Source organism: Hyperolius riggenbachi, chromosome 4 (genome assembly GCF_040937935.1).
Source record: "Hyperolius riggenbachi isolate aHypRig1 chromosome 4, aHypRig1.pri, whole genome shotgun sequence".
In the NCBI taxonomy this organism is placed as follows: Eukaryota; Metazoa; Chordata; class Amphibia; order Anura; family Hyperoliidae; genus Hyperolius; species Hyperolius riggenbachi.
In genome coordinates this window covers 288,892,516-288,912,684 of record NC_090649.1, presented here as the reverse complement: position 1 = coordinate 288,912,684, position 20,169 = coordinate 288,892,516, and positions in this window count along the sequence as shown.

Sequence of the window (20,169 nt, the reverse complement as noted above, 5' to 3'; positions counted from 1 at the left end):
AATAAGAAATCAGGAAGGGGGCAAATAGTTTTTCACACCACTGTATATATGTATATATATATATATATATATATATATATATATATATATATATATATATATATATATATATATATATATATATATATATATATATATATATATATATATATATATATATATATATATGTATATATATATATATATATATATATATATATATATATATATATATATATATATATATATATATATATATATATATATATATATATATATATACACACACACACACACACACACACACACACTATTGTATATTCTGGCCTATAAGACTACTTTTTAAACCTTGAAAATCATCTGAAAAGTCAGGGGTCGTCTTATCCACCGGGTGTCATTGATGCCGGGTGATACGCCCTATCCTGTTACCGACTCTCAGATCTCGCTGCTGAGGACTGTAGTCCATGCTATAAATGACTGTTGCTATCATATAGGATCACATATATATCTAGAATGCAGTGCTGCAGGCTCTCAATGGAGCCCTCAGCCTGTATGAACCTGGGTTCAGTATATACAGTGGCTTGCAAAAGTATCCGGCCCCCTTGAAGTTTTCCACATTTTGTCACATTACTGCCACAATACAATTTTATTGGAATTCCACGTGAAAGACCAACACAAAGTGGTGTACACGTGAGAAGTGGAACGAAAATCATACATTATTCCAAACATTTTTTACAAATCAATAACTGCAAAGTGGTGTGTGCATAATTATTCAGCCCCCTGAGTCAATACTTTGTAGAACCGCATTTTGCTGCAATTACAGCTGCCAGTCTTTTAGTGTATGTCTCTACCAGCTTTGCACATCTAGAGACTGAAATCCTTGCTCATTCTTCTTTTCAAAACAGCTCCAGCTCTGTCAGATTAGATGGACAGCGTTTGTGAACAGCAGTTTTCCGATCTTGCCACAAATTCTCGATTGGATTTAGATCTGGACTTTGACTGGGCGATTCTAACACATGGATATGTTTTGTTTTAAACCATTCCATTGTTGCCCTGGCTTTATGTTTAGGGTCAGTGTCCTGCTGGAAGGTGAACCTCCGCCCCAGTCTCAAGTCTTTTGCAGACTCCAAGAGGTTTTCTTCCAAGATTACCCTGTATTTGGCTCCATCCATCTTCCTATCAACTCTGACCAGCTTCCCTGTCCCTGCTGAAAAGAAGCAACCCCAGAGCATGATGCTGCCACCACCATATTTGACAGTCGGGATGGTGTGTTCTGAGTGATGTCCAGTCAGGGGCGGATCTGCAGGCGTGCACATAGGGCAGCTGCTATGGGCGCCCTTGTCACTCACCTCCCAGGGGGCGCATAAATTAGAAAATCCCCTCTCCCTCCCAGCCAGGTCTGAGCACCTCCTGGCTCCTTCCCATGGAGATGATCTAGCCGGCTGCCAGCGCCTAGAGCAGCGTACAGCAGTAGGTAACATTTCCGTGTCCCATTCACCTCTGCTGCTTAGTCGCCCAGGCAACGTCGGCACTGCTCACATCTCTCTCCTGATTGGCTGCATGGAGCCCTGCTGCTGCCACTGGGGCTGATGGGGGATGGAGCATGGAGGAGAACAAGAGTCTGCGTAGCTGGAGCCAAGTGACACAGACAGTGAGTGTGTTCTTACTGCAGGAGAGGCAGGAGATGAGCGCAGCGGTGAGGATGAGGAATCTGGTAGCATATGTCATGTGTATCAGGTTACCCGAGCAGAGAGAGGCAGCTCCTGACAATATAGATAAGATGATTACTGCTGAATACTTCCTGTCCTCTCTTCTGCTCCCAGCATGTGCTCGTCTCCTTTCTCTGCCCTCTCTCTCCTATAAAGTGCAGCATAATTGTGGTGTGATGTTCCTCCAAACGGGACTGGTGAATATTGCCCTGGTGAGATTTCTCCCTTTCCACAAAGTCTGTTATTCTATCTCTTTATTTCCCACCCTTCCTACTCCTACTTTTTTCCCCTCTCTTGTGTCCACCCCCTGCCTTTCCCACACTCCTTACTGTCCTCCATTTCCCCATCACAATCTTCATTCTCCCTGCTTGTCTCCCCCCCCCTCCCCTCCATCTATTGTACTTCCCTTAAAAGGTACTTTTAAGCAGGGATGGGCATTTGAGTAGCTACCTGGATTTAAAATGTTAATTATACAGCAGTGACTGCGGGAGATGGGGGTTACCTTACCCATAAGTCCGTGGGATCATATGCGTTCCATTCACATCACACGCAATGTGTGTGACACATTCCATGTCACTACCGCATGTCCTTCTTCTGGCTTGAAGGAGAAAGCGCGATAGTGGCGTGGGGAACGCATCACATGTTGCGTGTGACGCAAATGGAATGCATAGGATCCTACAGACTTATGGACAAGTTAACCCCCTTCTCCCACGGTCACCGCTGTATAATTTACATTTCGCATCCAAGTAGCTACGTCTTTTGCAACACTTTACAGAGCATAGGCATGTCACTGATTGTCCTCAGAGGAGCTCACACTCGAATCCTACCATAGTCCTAGCCTAATGTCCTACCATATTATTATTATGTATTTATACAGCACTGACACCTTCTGCAGCACATTACAGAGTACATAGCCATGTCACTGGTTGTCCTCAGAGGAGCTCACACTCTAATCCTACCATAGTCATAGCCTAATGTCCTACCATATTATTATTATGTATTTATATAGCACTGACATCTCCTGCAGCTGTTTACAGATTACATAGTTATGTCACTGATTATCCTCAGAGGAGCTCACACTCTAATCCTACCATAGTCATAGTCTAATGACCTACCATATTATTATTATTATTATTATTATTATTTTTATTATTATGTATTTATATAGCACTGACATCTTCTGCAGCACTTTACAGAGTACATAGTCATGCCACTGATTGTCCTCAGAGGAGCTCACACTTTAATCCTACCATAGTCATAGTCTAATGTCCTACCATATTATTATTATTATTATGTATTTATATAGCACATTACAGAGTACATAGTCATGTCACCGACTGTCCTCAGAGGAGCTCACACTCTTATCCTACCATAGTCATAATCTAATATCCTACCATATTATTATTATTATTATTATTATGTATTTATATAGCACTGACATCTTCTGCAGCACATTACAGAGTGCATAGTCATGTCACTGACTGTCCTCAGAGGAGCTCACACTCTAATCCTACCATAGTCATAGTCTAATGTCCTACCGTATTATTATTATTATGTATTTATATAGCAGTGACATCTTCTGCAGTACTTTACAGAATACATAGTCATGTCACTGACTGTCCTCAGAGAAGCATAAAATCTAATATCTGCCATGGTCATAGTCAAATGTCCTACCGTATTATTATGTATTTATATAGCACTGACATCTTCTGCAGTACTTTACAAATTACATAGTCATGTCACTGACTGTCCACTGACTGAGGAGTATTTTTCAAAATGTGAGGTGCACAAATGACTACCTTATACTAATATCTAGAAGCATGTGTCTGCCTAATTGGGTTGTCTGGGGAACATATCTACTCAAATTATGTATATACACGGCACTTTGCTACTTAATCATCTTGGCGCTCCTGGCTATTTAATTTCCTTATCTTGAGGCACCTGGTTGCTTTTATTATGGGGGAATGAGACTCTGCTTGGGGGCGTGGCTGGGTATGGGGGGGTGGGGCGCAATTGTAGTGTTTGCCATAGGCGCTATTTTACCCAGATACGCCACTGTGTCCAGTGTTAGTTTTCTGCCACACATAGCATTTTGCATTTTGGACAAAAAGTTAAATTTTGGTCTCATCCGACCAGAGCACCTTCTTCCACATGTTTGCTGTGTCCCTCACATGGCTTGTGGCAAACTGCAAACGGGACTTCTTATGCTTTTCTGTTAACAATGGCTTTCTTCTTGTCACTCTTCGATAAGAGCCAACTTTGTGCAGTGCACGATGAATAGTTGTCCTATGGACAGATTCCGCCACCTGAGCTGTAGATCTCTGCAGCTCGTCCAGAGTCACCATGGGCCTCTTGACTGCATTTCTGATTAGCGCTCTCCTTGTTCGGCCTGTGAGTTTAGGTGGACGGCCTTGTCTTGGTAGGTTTACAGTTGTGCCATACTCCTTCCATTTCTGAATGATTGCTTGAACAGTGCTCCGTGGGATGTTCAAGGCTTTGGAAATCTTTTTGTAGCCTAAGCCTGCTTTAAATTTCTCAATAACTTTATCCCTGACCTGTCTGGTGTGTTCTTTGGACTTCATGGTGTTGTTGCTCCCAAGATTCTCTTAGACAACCTCTGAGGCCGTCACAGAGCAGCTGTATTTGTACTGACATTAGATTACACACAGGTGCACTCTAGTTAGTCATTAGCACTCATCAGGCAATGTCTATGGGCAACTGACTGCACTCAGACCAAAGGGGCTGAATAATTATGCACACCCCACTTTGCAGTTATTTATTTGTAAAAGATGTTTGGAATCATGTATGATTTTCGTTCCACTTCTCACGTGTACACCAATTTGTATTGGTCTTTCACGTGGAATTTCAATAAAATTGATTCATATTTGTGGAAGTAATATGACAAAATGTGGAAAACTTCAAGGGGGCCGAATACTTTTGCAAGCCACTGTAAATAGAGTGCAGTGCTAATAGCTTAGTCAAAAAAATCAGGTGAAAAACCTTTTTAGAAAAATGTCATTGAAAAACAATAAACTAACACAATCTCTCCTCCCCTTGATAAAGCGGGGTTGCGCCTGTGTAACTAGTGGGGTTGCCAGAGCGGATCTTCCGTCTCTCCTGCTCACCTGTTGCCTGCTTATCTGTTTCTCCTGGGCTAAGTATAAGTATACTTAAGCAGGCCATACACTGGCTCGATTCACGGCCGTTTCGACAGCAGATCCGATCCTGGGATCGGATCTGCTGCCAATCGCTTGCGCTAAACGCACCCGCCGATCCGATTCCCTCCCGAAATCGGATCGGACCGTCGATCGCGCCGTGCGGGAAATTACCCTCGATCGCCCGGCGGTAGGAGCGCGTCGCTTGCGGCGTACGATTCGGGCCCGATCCGAGCATGTATACATTACCTGAAGCTGGCTCCGGGGTCCTCTTCTCCTCGCTGCACCGCATTTCCGCATGTCCCAGTGTACGCTTATACTTCCTGTGTCACTCCGGTGACCAGGAAGTTGAAATAGAGGGCGCTCTATTTGAACTTCCTGGTCACGGAGTAACACAGGAAGCGCCGGGATGGAGCAAGAACAGCGGTGCGGTGCAGTGCGGAGAAGACGCCCGGGAGCCAGCCTCAGGTAATGTATACGGGGGGGGGGGGGGGGGGGGACAGGCGGCAGGAGCAGCTGAACAGATTGTGATCGGTTTCAGGCTGAAATCGATTCACAATCTGTTTGCAGTAAAGGCAGCCATACGATCCCTATCTGATCAGATTCGATCAGATAGGGATCTGTCAGCTGGTCGATCTAATGGCACATCGACCAGTGTATGGCCACCTTTACTCTTCTTATATGCACTCTATCTGTGGGCTGCTACACTATTCATATTTCACTAGATATATACATATATATATATATATATATATATATATATATATATATATATATATATATATACAGTATATATACTGTATATATATATATATATATATATATATATATACTCATATTGTGTTAATTTTTGCACTGATTCAGCACTTTTTCCACAATAGTGGACAATTATTTGTACTGTGAGTTTTATTGTTTTTCAATGACATTTTTCTAAAAGGGTTTTTACCTTTACCTATACAAGAATGCCAGCCTGTCTGCTCTCTTGCACACTATTTTGGCAGTTGGATTGAGCAATTTACATTCAGCAAGTGCTTTTGAAAATAAAGAAAACCTGAGAACCCCCTTTGGGGAGATGGATTAGTTCACACTTTAGATCTGTAAGATTTTTTTGAAGGTCAGAACCAATAAGAAGGCTTGGGAGATGGATAAGGTGTAACCAAGCATAGTCCAAGACAATGGAAAGATAATTTGCATATATCATCATAATCATTTGTTGAATCTATATTGCCAAGCACTGTAAAAAGTACAGATTAAGGAATATAAATAGGGCTGTCTCATCCTATTACAAAATTTGTTCAGATATTGCGGGTGAGCCACATATATTTATCCTTGGGACATTGCACTGCTGCTTAAGAGAACGGAGGGTGGGGCCCACTATACTATTCGATTAATTATGGGATCTATGGGCTTAGATATACAGTTTTGGTTTTAATTGTTTTTAATTCAGTGTTGTTGGTTAACAAAGACTTTTCTAAGGCACTGCTGTAGTGTTAGACTTTGATTTGCACCAGCTTATCATATCAGCTAGAGGAACTACTTTTTCTTGTTTTGAGGATATTATAGTCTTTCGGTCAGTAACCCTAGTTCCTATTTATTATTACTGATTCTTTATACAGGATAAAATTCTCAGCTGATGTGACTGGGTAATTTTCAGGCTCATGGTTGGGTATAACATATGAACAGGGCTGGGTCACACTAAACGGTATGATTTTAGCAGGGTGTAATCGCATGTGTAAATGGATCTTATCTTAAGCATAGAATCCATTCACATACATATTCCCGGTACAATTTTTTGTGACACCACAAATGCTGCTGATGCCAATTGAGTCATTGAAAGCCTATGGGAACAGACAGTGTCCGTTCTTGCTAAGCTGGTCTCCCCATCTAATCTGGCTCTACCAACCTGTCTTCTGCGTCTTCCACCACCATTTCAGTCCTCCGCTAATTCTAGCACCACCGATGGACTCAGGGAACAAGTGCTGGTATATATCTATGAGAGTCTTAACAGAAACATAGGGCTCCCATTGGATGGCAAAAGACCAAAGGGAATGCTCCTTAGAGCCAAGGAGAATTCTAATTGGTTCACTAAGTGGTAGACCAATGAGAATCCTCTCTGTTGCTGGGGAGGATTCCTATTGGTCTTTTGCAATCCAATAAGAGCCTGCTTCTGCCATGGCTTTGACCTATATACCGGCCCTTGGCCCCCAAGGCTAACAGCAGTGCCAGTAGCAGCAGAGGACTCAACTAGTGACAGTGGTGGATCCAAATGGTGACAGCAACAGCAGGACACAGTGTATCCTCTCAGGATATGCTGCCAACGCACTGGCGTAGTCTGAACCTAAATTAAGAAATGGAATTATCTTAGAAAAAGTGATTTGCTTTAGTAGCTGCTAATAAAGGAAAGAGCATAGTAAATATGCATAGTAAACTGTAGTTCTAATAATCCTTCTTCCAAACACAACTGGCCTATACACCCTGGAAAATGTAATTAACATTGACTAATATGTTTGTGAATTCTTGAAATAGCACAGTCTAACATGTGTTTGCTGAATTTGTGCGTTGTTTGCATAGAGGTGGTCTGCTTTATTTATGGGTAATTTAATTCTTGGAATAAATGAAGCTTAGAGTTAAAGAAAATGTAGATGTTATTTCTATATGTATAGCCTTAATTAGTGATGGCAAGAATATAAAACACAATAGAGTGAATGACTTTACTGAGAAACCTACGTTGACACCAACATTGCTATCGTTTTTCAGACAGCAGACAAAAGAAAAAGGTATTTTCAGCAGCAGCATTAGATCCAGACCTGTAGCTGAAAAATGCAAAGTTATGAGACAGGTAAAGACCTTTAAACCCACTAATGCCTTTTGTATATAGCACCTACGTCGGAAAAAGAGGTCACTCATACCTCCTGGACATAGGAGCTCAGTCCCAGAGAAAACCCCTGCCATAGAAGATCACATGCACTCGCATGCACATGTACTTTGCAGCATTACCAATTGGTGCAAGAGACCATGTGGTCCCTCTACCCGATCGGAGTCTGGTTAAGCTTCAATGATTAACAGCGATCATTATAAAATATGCACAGGAAGTACATAACTTCCTGTAATGTTTATGCACGTGACCCCAATTCTGCACCACTGATTGCTCAAAGGGATCATGTGATCCCTTCACTCCTGTGACTGGAGAAATTGGTCCAAGGAATCATGTGATCCCTTGGCCAATCAGTGTCCCCAGTCCCTCAATGATCACTATTACATCACATTACATAGTAATAGTGATCATTGCTGAAAAAAATATATATAGTAAAAACAAATAAAAAATGGAGTGCTTAAATTTTAAAATTAAAAATATTTTTTAAAAAGTGTTCATGTTTCCCTAAGGCAATGATTGGTGCAAGGGATAATGAGGTCCCTGAGCCAATCAGTATGCCTGAAAGTCCGTACCCACAACACAATGTGACTTATTTTGCAGAGGATGTACGGTGATTGCGACTGTCCTGGCGCATCACTGAGCAATTAATCTCACAGATCCCCATTGCCCGCTGTGATCATTTTGCCGCAGTTGTTTTAATGATCACCACAATAGTGAAGATGGATTGCTGATCCGGCACCTAAATTTACTGCTATAGCCGCTATTAGCTGCGTTTTACATGTGCGCCTATGGTGGCGCCCATTAGTGTTAGGTATATGGCATTATTCCATGGCATTATTCCAACTTCTTCCATTCAAGGGCATGCAAAACTCGGTACACATTCCAAGTTTTGCATTAAACTTAAACTAAAGCAAAACTGTAACCTATTGTGAACATACTTTTGCACTAACCATCATTAATCTTAATTAGGGTTACCATATATATGCAAGTATAAGCCAACCCACGTATAGGTCAACCTCCCTACTTTTACCTTAAAAAACAGGAAAACAATGATTGACCAGAGTATAAGCCATTGCTGCAACGCTGTATGCATCTCTTTGTGTAAAACTTTTGGGCAGGTGTGTGGGGCTCTTTTTTGTGGTACATACTACATACTTCCACTGGTGTCACTGCTACCTTCCAATGTCCCCCACTTCATTCTGCTAGTATTACAAAGTATCCCCCCCCCCAGTAGTGACGTCTGTGTCCCATCCACCATATGCCAGTATTTTTCAGCTCCCCCCCCCCCCGGCACATGCAGAACAGTGCACAGTGGGCACACATAATAAGAGGTGTCGCTAGGGCATCATGAAAATGGGACTGCAACAGGCAAACAGAGGAATAGTGATGGCGAGGACCGGTGGGTGGTTGTTCCTGCTGTGTACCCCTCTGCATGTTCCAGAGGGGGGTACACAGTCAAAAAATACATTTACTGCTTGACTCTGGTGGAGGGGAAGACTTGGGGGGCACATGCCACTGCACTGCTTACTGAAATTCCACCCACACCATATTGCGGAGGAAGCACTCAGAGTGGGACAAAGACACACAAATGTCACTGCTGTGTTGTACATATGGTGGGGGCACTTCAGGGGTAATGATTTGAGTATCAGCCAATCAGCCGAGACCCCCACTTTTGGGCCAATTTTATGGCCCCAAAAACTTGGCTTATGTTCAGTATATACTGTAGTCCAAAAATATATTTGCAATAAATAACAATTATTTTAGGACTTCACAATGCAACCTCAGAATCCACAAAATGTGTAATTCTTTCAAAATTATTTGCAATATTTTTAACTTTTGTTGGATTTGGAATCAGCAATTTTGACCGTTTGGTAAATCTGAATGAGATTAATTGAATGCTATGAATTAATACACCGAGTTTTTTTTTATGGATTTAACTTAGTGTATAGTAAGGTAATGTCAGCAAAATCAACAAAAACAACCAAGGAAAAAAATTGGTGTTACAAGCAGTAAAAACGTTAACTGCTTCAATCCCTATATCATAAAATATGGATAAGAAGAGATATCAGCACAGTTAATTCTGTGAAAAATTATAAAAGCTTTTTACAAAGACATACTATGGGATGCTGTGTAACTGGTATTGTTTAAAGAGTAACTGTTAGCCCCAAAACTGAAAATTAAATCTCTCTTGCAATGTTTTATTTACTATTTAAATGAGCCAAAAAGGCATTGTAGAAGTTAAAAATCAATATAATTTTTTTACTATGTATCCTTTTACCCCAGCTCCGGACGCAAAGCCGCATATCAGATACTGCTGAGCATGCATAGCATGCCTAGCTCTGCCCGACCCCCCTCTTCCCCCCAGGACCAGGTGCCGATATATGCTCACCCCAAACAGCTGACCGCTCTGACACGGAGAGAGAGCGGGAGCACTTCCAGCGCCGCCACCGCAGAGCAGCCGCCGCCGAGCTAGCATGCTCAGCAGTATCTGATATGCGGCTTTGCGTCCGGAGCTGGGGTAAGACGATACATAGTAAAAAAATTATATTGATTTTTAACTTCTACAATGCGTTTTTGGCTCATTTAAATAGTAAATAAAACATTGCAAGAGAGATTTAATTTTCAGTTTTGGGGCTAACAGTTACTCTTTAAAATGAAATAAATATGGCAGCTTCCATATCCTTCTCAGGTCAGTTTTCCTTTAATAGATCTTTTTTTACAAGATAGAAACTTCAGCTACAGTGTAATTTCCATTCTAGCATGATCAGCTGCAGCTAGTTCATTACACAGAGGAAAAGGCTTAGTGATGCAGAATTTGGCTCTTCTCTTGAAACAAGTAATGAGTCACAGTGGGTGAGTGAAGGTGGCGAGGAGCAGAGAAGCTGACCTGAGGAATGTCACCTCTCTGTCATATGAGTGCTGGATTACTGTGCATAACCCTGTGGTGACTGCTTTTTCCCCCCATTTCAGCTAGGACATGTTTATTAAAGTGTGACGTATAGCAGAAACGATTTAAGCTGATGTCCCAAAAGGAAACAATTCATTTGGCCAATAAATACAAAGTTCATTTTGTAATTGTGCAACTTTTCAGTCATCAGACGTACAATTTGGTATGCACTGGTTAACATATATTTCTAAAACAGCATCAATGATCACGATTGCCCTACTTACAGTATTATAGAAGATCTGGAACAGGTGAACATATCTTAAGAGAAGCATGCTGCATTCACCAATCACAAAAGACCCAGAACAGGTGAACATGGCTTAGCAGTAGCATGCTGCATTCATCGATCATAGGAGATCCTAAACAGGTGAACATGGCTTAGCAGTAGCATGCTGCATTCACCGATCACAGAAGACCCTAAACAGGTGAACATGGCTTAGCAGTAGCATGCTGCATTCACCGATCACAGAAGACCCTAAACAGGTGAACATGGCTTAGCAGTAGCATGCTGCATTCACCGATCACAGAAGACCCTAAACAGGTAAACATGGCTTAGCAGTAGCATGCTGCATTCACCGATCATAGGAGATCCTGAACAGGTGAACATGGCTTAGCAGTAGCATGCTGCATTCACCGATCACAGAAGACCCTAAACAGGTGAACATGGCTTAGCAGTAGCATTCTGCATTCACCGATCATAGGAGATTCTGAACAGGTGAACATGGCTTAGCAGTAGCATGCTGCATTCACCGATCACAGAAGACCCTGAACAGGTGAACATGGCTTAGTGGTAACATGCTACAATTACCAATCATGGAAGTTCCTGACCAGATCACACAAAATTGCATACACCTCTCACATTTTTGTGAATATTGTATTATATCTTTTCACGGGACAACACTGAAACTATGACGCTTTGATACACTGTAAAGTAGTCAGTGTACAGCTTGTATAACAGTGCAAATTTACTATCCCATCAAAATAACACAACACAGAGCCATCAATGACTAAACCGCTAGCAACAAAAGCGAGTACAACCCATAAGTGAAGAATGTCAAAATAGTTCCCAACACTGCCTGAACTCTAACTGAGGCATGGAATTCACTAGAGCTTCACAGGTTGCCACCGGAATGATCTTCCATATCTCCATGACGAAGCTGGTGGATGTTAGATCTTGCTCTCCTCCACCATTCCGTATGAGTATGCCACAAATATATTCAATAGGGTTGAGATCTGGAGACATGCTTGGCCAGTCCGACACCTTTACATTCAGTTTCTTTAGCAACAGCAAGGCAGTGGTCAACTTGGACATGTGTTTGGGGTCTTTATCATGTTAGAATTCAACCTCTGCAGCTAAGCTGCCAGCATTTATATGTCTATTTACAAAAGACAACTTCTGAATATGACACTGAGCACGTCCACTCAATGCCTTTGGTCAACCATGGCCAGGCCTGTTGGAATGTGAATGGAACCAGTCCTGTTAAATCACTGCCTACTATACTACACCTCAGTTTCAGAGTGTTAGAGTGTTACTAATCTTATTTATTTATTATATATTTATTTCAAGTATTTATATAGCGACCGTGATATATATATATGTATATATATATATATAATGGCAGTATTTGTATAGCGCCTTTCTCCTGTCGGACTCAAAGCGCTTGCGAGGCAGCCACTAGAGCGCACTCAGTAGGCAGTAGCAGTGTTAAGGAGACTTGCCCAAGAAACTCCTTACTAAAATAGGTGCTGGCTTACTGAACAGGCAGAGCAGAGATTTGAACCCAGGTCTCCTGTGTCAGAGGCAGAGCCCTTAACCATTACACTATCCAGCCACTATATATATATATATATATATATATATATATATATTATATATATATATATATATATATATATATGTGTGTGTGTATATATATATATATATATATATATATATATATAGCTGTATATATCTGTACGCAGCGTTGTACAGAGTATATTGTCTTGTCACTAACTGTCCCTAAGAAGGGCTCACAATTTAGTCCCTACCATAGTCATATGTCTATGTATGTATCGTGTAGTGCATGTATCATAGTCTAGGACCAATTTAGGGGTAGCCACTTAACTTATTTGTGTGTTTTTGGGATGTGGGAGGAAATCTGGGTGCCTGGAGGAAACTCACGCAGACATGGGGAGAACATACAAGTTCCTTGCAGATGTTGACCTGGCTGGGATTTTAACCGGGGACACAGCACTGCAAGGCGAGAGTGCTAACCACTACGCCACGTGCTGGCCAATGTGCTAGCCTTGGCCAATTTTTTTTTTAAGATCCTTTATAAGATTTTTTTAAGAGAGGTACCATGTTGAACGTCCACTGACCAGTATGAGAGAGTATGAGAGTGATAACACCACATTTAACACACCTGCTCTCAATTTACACCTGAAACCTTGTACTACTAATGAATAATACGCCATGTACAAGCTGTAAACAGACTAAATTATATCAAAGTGTCATCTCCTCAGTGTTACCCCATGAAAATATATAATAAGGTATACTCACTTTTGTGACATACTGTAGCTTACGTGTAACATGCTACATTCAACTATCATGGAAGATCCTGTACAGAGGAACATAGCCTAACAATAACGAGCTACATTTATTCATCATGGAAGGTCCTGGCCAGATGAACAAAGATTAACAGTAACATACTACACTCACCTATCATGGAAGGTCCTGGCCAGATGAACATAACTTAGCAGTAACATGCTACATTCACTTATCATGGAAGGCCCTGGCCAGATGAACAGAGACTAGCAGTAACATGCTACATTCACCTATCATGGAAGGTCCTGGCCAGATGAACATAGCCTAGCAGTAACATGCTACATTCACCTATCATCGAAGATCCTGACCAGATGAACATAGCCTAGCAGTAACATGCTTGCTAAGACAAGACAAATAACATTTATATTGCGCTTTTCTCCAGGCAGACTCAAAGCCACCAGAGTTTCAGCCACTGACATTACATAGACATAAGAAAACACTTACATTCATTTTGTGCCTAATTGTATGCATACATTAATGATTATACACAAGATTAAGGTTAAATAAAATAATCTCAATAGACTTAGTAGTAGTATTATTATTAGTAGTAGTAGTAGATAGTATTAGGAGGTTATCTAATTTCCTCCTAGTGTCTGAGTCTCACAGCACCTCTCTTTCATCATGTAACCCACATGACGAGAGGGAACTTACCTCCAGCACTAAGCTCCAGGGAAGGACTGTGACCTTTTGGACGAGGGGTGGGGGAGGGACACTGTCCTTTTATGACAGCACCAGCCCATTAGTCAGCACTGTAGTAAAATTTACCCCACATATAAAATGCAGCAAACGTTACCCCATATATGAAATGTAGCAATCATTACCCTGCGTATGAAATGCAATGAACATTACTCCACATATGAAATGCAGCACAGTTACTCCATATGAATGAAATGTTATCCCATATATGAAATGCAGCATATGTTAGCCAATATATGAAATGCAGCACACATTAGCTAACATATAAGGTAAGGCACACTTTATTATTATTTAGTATTTATATAACGATGACATCTTCCACCGCGTTGTACAGAGTATATTGTCTTGTCATGTAACTGTCCCTTAGAGGGGCTCACAGTCTAATCCCTACCATAGTCATATGTCTATGTATGTATTGTTACATAGTTACATAGTTATTTTGGCCGAAAAAAGACATCCATCCATCGAGTTCAACCAGAGAACAAAACACAACACCAGCCCGCTCCCCCACACATCCCCGTTGACCCAGAGGAAGGCGAAAAAATCCTCACAAGGCACGGTCCAATCAGCCCCAAAAGGGAAAAAAATTCCCTCCCGACTCCAGATGGCAATCAGATAAAATCAGATAAAATCCCTGGATCAACAACACTAAACATTACCGAGTATTTGTAGCCATGGATGTCTTTCAACGCAAGGAAAGCATCTAAGCCCTCTTTAAATGCAGGTATAGAGTTTGCCATAACGACTTCCTGGGGCAATGCATTTCACATCTTAATCACTCTTACTGTAAAGAACCCTTTCCTAAATAAATGGCTAAAACGTTTTTCCTCCATGCGCAGATCATGTCCTCTAGTCCTTTGAGAAGGCCTAGGGACAAAAAGCTCATCCGCCAAGCTATTATATTGCCCTCTGATGTATTTATACATGTTAATTAGAGCCCCAAGGCCACTTTTCTCTAGACTAAATAAACCCAGTTTATCTAACCTTTCTTGGTAAGCGAGACCTTCCATCCCACGCATCAATTTTGTTGCTCGTCTCTGCACCTGCTCTAAAACTGCAATATCTTTTTTGTAATGTGGTGCCCAGAACTGAATTCCATATTCCAGTAGTGGCCTATCAGTCACCAGATCAAACGTTATCATGTTGTGATCACTATTTCCCAAATGTTCTTGAACCTGCACATTTGATACATTATCTGGTCTATTAGAAATTATCAGATCCAGTAACGCATTCCCAATAGTTGGTTCCGTTACCATTTGAGACAAGTAATTGTCCTGTAGTGCTGCCAGAAATCTGCTGCTTTTACCAGAATGGGTAGCCTCAATACCCCAGTCAATGTCTGGAAAGTTGAAGTCGCCCATAAATATGACCTCATTTTTACTTGCAGATTTTTTTTTTCAATCTGCTGTAGTAATCGCAGTTCTGCAGCTTCATTAATATGAGGTGGCCTGTAGCATACCCCAATAAGCAATTGGCAACTGTTATTTCCACCATGAATATTTACCCAAACGGACTCCACATCTTCGCAATCTTCCTCCATCTCATCGTTGAGGACAGCTGTAAAAGAATTCTTAACAAAGAGAGAAACCCCTCCACCTTTTTTCCCTGTTCTATCCTTCCTAAACACATTGTATCCCTCTAAATTAGCTATCCAGTCATGGCTTTCATCCATCCATGTCTCGGTTATTCCCACAATGTCATAGCCTTTGTCATTCAGAATGAACTCTAGTTCGTCTATTTTATTTGCAAGGCTCCGAGCATTGGTTACCATGCAATTTATATTTTTACCACATTTACCAATTTTGTTTACATGAAATGGGCTACTTGAAGTTTTACCAACCTCCTTAATCTTTACACTGTCCCCATCCCCTCTCCACCCCCCATAAAGGTAGGCTCCCACTGTTTTTTTACCTTATCTTGTCTACGTATTGAGACTTTCTCCTCCCGCCTCCACCCAGATCCTTGTTTAAAATCTCCTCCAACCGTTTAGCCATCTTCTCCCCCAATGCAGCTGCACCCTCCCCATTAAGGTGCAGCCCATCCCTGCTGTAGAACCTGTAGCCGACTGCAAAGTCTGCCCAGTTCTCCAGGAACCCAAACCCTTCCTTCCTACACCAATTTCTCAGCCACTTACTGAATCCCTAAGCTCCCTCTGTCTCTCAGATGTAGCATGTGGCACTGGCAGTATTTCAGAAAACACCACCTTGGAGGTCCTTGCTTTAAATTTATCTCCAAGTACCTGAAAATCATTTTTGAGGACTTTCCATCTTCCACTAACTTTGTCATTGGTGCCAATGTGTACCATGACAGCCGGGTCTTCCCCAGCCCCACCCAATAATCTGTCAATTCTTTCCGCTACATGCCGAACCCGAGCACCTGGGATACAACAGACTGTACGGCATTCACGGTTTCTTCGACAGATTACCCTATCTGTGTGCCTAATAATTGAATCCCCTACCACCAGTACCTGTCTAGCCTTAGCTGCACTCCTATTCCCTTTCTCGTTACAGCAGTCTGCCCCTTGGTTGCTAAGGGGCACAACCTGCTGTAGCATTGCTACTCCAGAATCATCCTCCCGAATATTACGCAAACAAGCTTACTTATTAGGGAGGGACAACTCGGGACTAGCCTCCCTGCCACTTTTTCCCCTACCCCTTGCTCCAACTGTACTCCACCCACCTCATCTTCAACGGTTCCATCCAGCATCTGGATCGTGAGATCCAAGCTCTTCTCCATGTTGTGTATGCGTCTCAGTGTTGCGAGATGCTAATTTAGCTCTGCAACTTCTGCCTCTTATTGAGCAACACGCACACACCCAGGGCAACAGTAAATACCCTCAATTCACTGATCAAGGCATGCATACATGCTGCAGGATGTACACTGTACTGCATAGTCCAACATGATGACTATTGTGTGGGGAAAAGTTATTTAAAGTAAACTGTGGTGGTAAAAGATGAAACGGGAGAGTGAGTGAGTGAAGCTGGGGAGTGAGTGCAGCTGGGGAGTGAGTGAAGCTGGGGGAGTGAGTGAAGCTGGGGAGGAGGAGAAGGAGAGTGAGTGAAGCTGGGGTGGAAGAGGGGGAGAGTGAGTGAAGCTGGGGGAGTGAGTGAAGCTGGGGAGGAGGAGAGGGAGAGTGAGTGAAGCTGGAGTGGAGGAGGGGGAGAGTGAGTGAAGCTGGGGGAGTGAGTGAAGCTGGGGAGGAGAGGGAGAGTGAGTGAACCTGGAGTGGAGGAGGGGGAAAGTGAGTGAAGCGGGGGAGTGAGTAAAGCTGGGGAGTGAGTGAAGCTGGGGTGGAGTCCTCAAAACTTAAAGACTACACCACAACGTGCCTAGCCCATTCTAACCAATGCAAAAAATCGCAATATTGGTTGGTTGAAGGTTTTTTTTTTTGTTTTGTTTTTTAGTCCTTACCTGCTTCCTCTTGCGTTGTAATGCCTGTCTGTGTTGTAACGCCTGTTTTTTACGCCTATGCCACTTGTGTCAAAGCCACTTAGTGAGCAAGCCACAGACTGAGCAAGCTCAGGTACTTAGTCCTGAAGCTGTCCAAATACCTCCTAATACAGTTAATCCCTCCCCCTAGCTAATTGCCTGCCTGCTGCTAAGCAAACTAGAGGGAAAAAGAAAAAAAATGTACTTTTAAAAACTGACACTTGCTGCTAGATATCAGATGAACCGCAATGCACAAGCCACCAGATATCACAGCAGCAAAACACAATTTACAAACAACAGCAATGTAATATCATCAGTGCTCACAATTCCCAGCAGTGAAGTGAATCAGCCCTCCACCAAGATGTTGTGTAGTGTATGCATTGTAGGGACAATTTTAGGAGGTAGCCAATTAATTTATCTATATGCTTTTGGGATGTGGAAGGAGAATTAAGTGCCTGGAGGTAACCCTCAGAACATACAAACGTTGTGCAGATAGAGCCCTGGCTGGAATTAGAACTGGGGACCCAGCGCTATCCACTACACCACAGCCCAATTATAACGTGCAGCACACATAACCCCTCATATAAGTTGCAGCATACATTAGCCCACTGTCACAAACTCAACCTCAGGGTCCTTCGAGCCCTCCTTGCTGTTGCTGTCTCGGCTCCTGGAACTTCCGGGTCTGCACTGCCTGAGCATGAATGAGTCAGGAAGGGGGCAGAGGCACGTTGTCATGCTCCTGTCATACTAGCTTAGACGCCTGTGAATGTAGCTGGTGAGCAGTGTGTGATTGGTTGTGGAGTGTGTGGCCAGCCACTGATTGGATGATTACTAGTTTAAATAGACTTCTGTGTCATTACTTCATTGCCCATTATAGCATTAGTTTGCTGGCTGCTGGTGGCTCCCTAGTGAGATACTTTGTGTATTGTTATTCATCACCTGGATTTGACCCTTGCCTATTACTGACTATTCTCGTTTGCTGCCTGGACTGACCCTTGCTTGGAAATCGACCACTCACATTTGCTGCCTGGACTGACCTTTGCTTGGAAATCAACCACTCTTGTTTTCTGCCTGGACCGACCTTCTCCTGTTCCTGGCTCTGTACTTCGTTTTCCCGTTGTATTGTATTGGATTGCCTGTGTATGACCTCTGGCTTGTTTTAGATATTATTGTGTGTATCTCTGCCTTCCCTACGTCAGTCTTTATTCTTTGCACATTAAGGCCTGGGTGTAACTGAAGTCAGGCAGTCGTCACTCTGTCTCCTGTTCAAGCGGGGACGCACCACACTGGGTGAAATCTGTGGTGTTAGATTGGGGCATAGAGACTTATAAGAAAGTGGAGAATCTGGCAGGCCTCACACTTACATACAAGGTACAGCACATATTAGCCCATATACAAAGAGCAGCACATTAGCCCATATATGAAATGCAGCGCACATTAGCCCATATATAAAATGCAGTACACATTAGCCCATAAATGAGATGCAGCACATGTTAGCCCACATATGAAATGCCACACACATTAGCCAATATATGAAATTTATGAAATGCAGCACACATTAGCCCATATATGAAATGCAGCACATGCTAGCCCATATATGAAATGCAGCACACATTAGCCCATATATGAAATGCAGTACACGTTAGCCCATATATGAAATGCTGCACACGTTAGCCCATATATTAAATGCAGCCCATGTTAGCCCATATATTAAATGCAGCACACGTTACCTGCTGCACCAATTCTGCCGTTTCCTGTTCGAAAGTTTCAGGTCGGGGCAGAGTATACTATCACAGCAGCCAATACTGAAGAGCAAGCATGACAGAAGGAGCAGGAGCATTCAGCCAATTCCCTGCACTGCATGTTACTGGCACCAAACACGAGGATACAGAGCTGACCAGGAGGAATGACAAACAAGGAATTATATGAGGGTGGAGGTGGGGCTAATCAAGTGGCCACAGTGCTGTCAGTTTTTGCACCTATAGCTGCATTTTCCATTACACCAGCGCAGCGGGCTATGATTTTGTAGGAGAATGAGGCCTGGGGAGGGGGGAAGTCCCTGCTTTGGTTACTCTGCACTTTAGGGGGCCAAATGCTGGTCACTATTAGGCCTGCAGTGGACCCCTTTATCGCTGGAAAAAGACCATCAGGGCCCTGGCTGGCTGGCCCAATAGCAGCTGCTATGGCTGCTTTGATGATCACTATGCTACTGATGTCAGTCATCTGTGTTTGACAGCTGTAAAAAAGCTTAAAATGAAAGGTAGATCCAAGGTGAAATGTTGTGCTGTTCAAGCTGGCATGTCTTGGAAGGGCCGTAGTTCCACAGAATCCACCAATGTCGGCCAACAGCAACAACAACTTGAAGGCAGTCCCACAGCAGAAAAAGGGTAGAGATCTCTACAGAGCCTCATAACCTAGCAACATATATTTGGCAGGCGTAGCATGGCCATTCAGCAAAATAATTTTGACAGTTGAGGAATAAGTCTCTTAGGGTACATCAACATCACCATTAGCATGCTCTTCTGCAAGCACTAGCAAGGAAGTGTGAGGAGTTACCATCTGTACAACTGTCATACCACATATGGCTTTACCTCATACTAATTCCCCTGGACTATTTTATAAACCAGAAGATTTATCTGTCAAAACTCAGCTCAAGAGGCGGAGAATGATCCTTTGGGACTTAATGGAGGTTAGAAGAGCACTAGATGAGTTTGCAGCAGTTGCTAGTTATGATGAGATGGTAGAAATGATAATGATCAAGACAATGGGGCAGAGGTATGAGTGCAAGCATGGGCACT